Source organism: Seriola lalandi, unplaced genomic scaffold (genome assembly GCF_002814215.2).
Source record: "Seriola lalandi dorsalis isolate HSWRI2012SDOR001 ecotype SW California unplaced genomic scaffold, Sedor1 jcf7180002054879, whole genome shotgun sequence".
In the NCBI taxonomy this organism is placed as follows: domain Eukaryota; kingdom Metazoa; phylum Chordata; class Actinopteri; order Carangiformes; family Carangidae; genus Seriola; species Seriola lalandi.
The window spans coordinates 21241-26810 of NW_019525432.1; positions in this window are offsets into that span (position 1 = coordinate 21241).

The following is a 5570-nucleotide window of genomic DNA, read 5'->3' on the forward strand; positions in this document are numbered from 1 at the left end:
GTGTTATCATGATCTCACAAAGATATCTGTGGCTTCACAACATGTACATTTGTCACAACATATAATAACCTTTACTAATGACAACGACAATATGGTCTCCTGCTGCTGCGTTGTCTCTGCACTAAGCAGGTAGTGTTCCTTCAGGCGTAAACAGGTGGCCCATCTGCGGCGTGTAAATAGTTAAATTTCTAATTAAAGTGGTGTGAGGCAGCGCTGATAGTGTTGTCTTCGAATTACAAAGCACTGGAACTTTTACCATTGCCACTATTAAAGTGCAAGTCTCCAGTTAAACCCTGGATGAGTTTAATTAAATAGCAGTCAGGAACTCATCATACTAATGTTTAATAGTTTTTTTTTTTCCTCTTTTGTAGTCAAGGTGATGACAAGCAGAAATGGAGACAAAAAAAAAAAGACATGAAAATTATTACATAGGCCGCTCCTTCCTGTTTTATTAAGAAACAATCAAGCGAACAATCAAGGAGACTTGCAATGTACTTAGGTGCCTGTTTAATTCAAGCATCACAGCGATGAGTCTTTGCAAGGCTGATTTCATCATTCTGACTGAACACGTTTCTAATTTCATCACATTTAACTGAGAGTTGCTTGTAAGACTGAATATATTCATTAAAAAGTGAGATCTCAACACGAATACATTTATGATGGACATCCATGTACTGAAGCATCTGATGCTTCGTGTACTTTCCATCCCGCTCAGACTTACTCAGTCGACGAACTGAGCCTATATGCACCAGCTGAAAGGATTTCTGTCACTGAGACAAGCCTGAACATACGCCATTCATCAAATGTCTCTCAGTTGTTATTTTGGTCGAGAAAAGTTCAGGGAGATCTGTCCAGCTGCATGTAATTTATTCTGCAGCGGTTTATTGCTGACAAAGCCGGATTATCAATCAGGCAAAGTAGGCAACAGCCCACGGGATCCAGACCCTCAGAGGCACTGAAGTCCCCAGGTTCAGTAGATGGCAATTAGTATGTGGTAATTTGATTAACTGCAAATTCATGGAATATGCACTACTAAAAGCACAATATCAGCTGAAATGATAACAGCCTTCAGGCAGCGTGGTGGCTCCTCTAGGAAAAACGTTGCTCTGTTGGTCGGTCAGTTTATCCGCCACTTTGGCCCAACAGCCTGAAATATCTCTACAACCACCGGATGGATTGGCACAAAATTTAGTAGAATAAGAGAATTAATCCTAATGATTTTCATGATGCCCTGACTTCTCCTCTAGCGCCACCACGAGGTTCACATCTAGCTGCCATTTCTCCAACACAAACACCTTCAACACGAACAACATTCCCATCAGCCTCGGCTCTACTTTGTGTTTAGTGCTAAATAGCAAATGTTAGTAGGCTATGTTAACAAGTTAATCTAAGATGGTGAACATGATAAACATTACCTGCTAAACATTAGCATGTTGTCATTTTTAGCGAGTTAGCATGCTCACATTAGCATTTAGCTCAAAGCAAAGTAGCTAGCATGGCTGTAGACTGTTAGCCTTGTTAGCCAATCTTTTAAGACCTTTACCACAGTGGTTCAGTTAATTTTACTGACATGTTTCTACAAATTAAATGTATATATTATTTATTTGTTTTGCTAGTTTGTAGAAATGTAATTGCTGTGTTTGATTATGTTGGAGGAAACATATGCTACGTACTTGTACTGACTGTTATAGGGAGGTGGTTGGAGTAGATAGCGGGGGGGTACAAAACAGGAAGCAAGACTCAGTATGCAAACCAGAGTCTCACGTGCGATTACACGTGGGCAGCAAATAAGCTCTTTGTCAAGGTTAGGGAAAGGTCACGGTTACGAGTAAATGTTAATAAAGCAAACATGGCCCGTCTCACACTCGCTTCATTTCACCGGTCAACTTCACTTTCCATGAAAACAAATGAATGCCAGTCAACATTTTGCAGGAAATGTGGGTTTAGCATCAACGTTCTGCAACATGACAGACACGTTTATTTACACAACTATGGCAACAGAACATTTCTATCATAAGATTGCAAGTTAAAACATGCACAAGAAGGCACTTTCTGTTGCACATGGTTGGATATTATGCCTATACGGTATCAACTTACCACAAACAAATTGGCACAAAGCACACCTAGAGGAACAGTAGTATTAAGGAAGTGCAGGTTGGTGGCTCTGCTTAATTTGAGGAGAACAATGTACAGTAGTGCAGTCTGCTGTGCTCTGTCTCTGATTGGTACAAAGGGGGAAACATGCAATACTATAAAAGGAAAGTGATGTTAGGACACTCGCATGGAAAAGAAGAATAACAAAGACATCACGCTCAGAATGGTCATACATACTGTATATATTTATATAAATGAAAAGGAGCCATCACTCACTAATGCCACTGTACACTGTGTCATCTGTACATTAATGGCCATACTCCATGAAGGTTACTGAGGCTGAGGAGGCAAAAGAGAGCCAAGATTTTAATAACTGTGGAGCTGCAGCAGAGGCTACTTGTGTGCGGAGAGACACTTGATGCAAGGTCAGAGCCAGGAGCGCTGTGACCGTTACATCAATGGCTTTACAGAAATGGAATTAATCCAGAATTTCAGGATGTCAAGGGCTACTTTTAACTTAGAAGTGCGGGCCGTGTCATTCAGACTGAGGTCACATTGATACAAATCAAATATGTGTCATTCGCTGTCAGTCCACGTATGGAAGTGTCCTGAGCTGAAAACATCAGATTCTTCAGTAAAAAACCCAGAATGTTTTTCTTTCTCCTTTAGATAATGAACCCACAAACAACGGCAAATAAAAGTGGAGAACCGTTCGTAAACAATGGTGAACACAGTGTTAGTTACATTCGCTGTCAGGACATGTTTAAGGAGATTGAAGGGAAAACCGACCGGCTTGTCCACAGTTGCAAAAATTTAAGATGAACGGTTCGGTCAGTCTAAGATCTGAGAGGAGGATGAGGAGAGAATTCATTTAAAAAACAAACTTAGATTGAACCCATGTTATTCTGTTGGAAATGTTAAGTGACAGGAAGACCTTTACTCTTTCATTTAGCCAAACAGTTTTGACACATTGTTCCGTGGTCCGTCACAAATGATCATTTCATTTGTGATGAGGCTGGCACGAGTCATTAATCAGTATTTATGAATGTGCTGCGTAGCTGCGAGGAGCCTGCAGTCAGGCCTTATGAATGTGTTAATCATCAGGTCATTAAGAGAGCAAGTTTAATTCCAGGCTCAAGGGACATTTAAAGCGCTCCTGTCTTCCCGTCGCCTATTATTTATAACTGCACTCTTAAAATTAAGAGTCACATATCATCCACATTATATATCAGATAGTGTTTTAACGTTGCCTTTACTCTTTAGGACTGGATCTTTACTTTTCATTGACCTCCTCCTGATATGACATCAACTTCTTTCTCTGCCTGTGGTCAGCTTCTTTTCCTTCTAGATGTAAAGCATTCGTTCCTGTTTGCTCACAGACTTCAAACCCCATATTATGCATTCCAAAACACCCCATACGTACCCTCATTAAAATCTGTTTTGATGACATTGTTTCTGCAAATCTCAATAAATAGCTAAAGGAAATATCCAGTCATCTTCATGTTGCAAACTATAGTCCTTACGGCAAAGTTCTCAAACAATAAATTGTGAAATCCTCCGGACTGTGAAGTGTTTAATTGAACATTCGCTCCTCCAGAGGTAAGTACCAAATCTATGAAAGCATTTTGCCCTTTCTATATGAAATCATGACAAAAGTAGCAGCTGCACAACAGCATGTTATAGCATACGACCGTCGAACAAGCTCCAGAATCACGACAGAGAGAACACACAGCTACCCTCAGTCCTTGAGCATCTTATGAACTTTTGAGAGCACTGTATGTACTGATGAAGGGAGATATGGGTTGTTGTTTTTTTTCTTTTCACCCTTTAGCCATTCAGGACCACGTAGGCTTTGGCTGCGTTTTTTATAACCTTACATACCAGCCAAGTCCCGTCTGATAGATGATTAATGTTCCACTGACTTGCTTTGCCAGAATGCGGCCATCACTTAAGACAGTGAAGGGCAAAGCCCAATAACATACAGTAGGTTGTAGAACGATTGCAACAGGATTCACACCAGGAGTGCGTGGGAGGATACGCATGGCATTATCAGATCCTGAATCTTTGTTAATACTATCTGCGGGCATGTGGAAAGTATGTGGAAAGCATCACTTATTGGGCTGATTCAAACAGTCTAAGGAGACGTTAAAGCTGCATTAATCAGTATTTTCTATATTAACAATGGGCCAAATGTCTAATGTGAAAGGGAAGAATCCACAGAGAATTCCACTCTTGGCAGTTCTATTTCCCAACACAGCGAAAAGCTGTTTTCAGCAAAACAGCTCGACCGGCCGAACGCCAGACGCAGAAGACAAAGTTCGCAACTAGCTGGTGGAGAAATTTGTAGCAGATATATTTTTTTATCAGGAGTGAAAGTGGAGACTAAATGGAGCTTTAAGGAGAGTGAGAATTGGCCCTCACATTCGCTTACCCAGAAAGAAAGATCACCAGACTCCACAGTTCCTCATAGCTCTCAGCTTGGTTTCAGTTTTATTTCCCCACAAATCTACTGTTTGTTTCACTCTCACGGCTCCACATCACTGTCAGCAGCAGTCAACTGTTTTCAGTGGAAAAACCCTGTTGTATTGCACAACACCAAACAGCAGGAAGACAAAGTCAGAAACTTTGATGGTGAGCATATTGGCGCATTTAGCAGCTAAACAGGTTGATATTTCCCTCAGGAGTTGACGGAAACCACGACAGCGCAGAAAGAGGAAAGTCATAATTGAACTTCTATTCACTCTGTCAACCTGAAACGCGAGTCTAAATGAATTGTAATGTATCAGCTGGGTGTGTAAATAGGTAAATCTGTTTGCCATAAAAACCTCATAATGTGATAATGTTGTCAGATGTTGAGTTGTGTTGTGCTCTGCTGCCCCAAAGTGGCCAAAAGAATCAGTTAATGCTGTCTGAGGTAATAAATATTTTTTTGGACATTCACAGGCCTCCCACGTGTCAGTTACGGTCACAATTTCCACACTAAAGACGTGTAAAATGACACCAGAGATCCAACAGAAATGCATCATGTAATCCTAAATACCAGAATAGCAACACAGCTGTCAGTTGTAAACAGACCGCCAAGCGCCAAGCACACATGTTGATGCTGAGGTCCTGCCGCCGTGTGCTGCATTCAATGATGCAAGACAATCCATAAAAAAAATACACTGATGTTGTGCTAGTTTATGCTTCCTGCTCTCTCCGCTCTGTGCCTTCACCAGCAGTGGCCATATACGATATTATAAGCTTTATTTCCTGGAGAATCGGCGTGAAATGATATGAAATGACCTGTGTCCATTGTCTGACACCTGAAATTGCTCCAGTAATTGGTTTTGTCTTTAAAAGGCACTTTTCCTCGCTTCATCTTTATGTATCACTTCTTCACCGCCTCCTGCCACTCCACTGTATTCTCAGGTGAGCAACTGAGTTATTAAGCCTGGTAAACATGTCCCGCCTCCACCAGAGATGGGGGGGGGGGC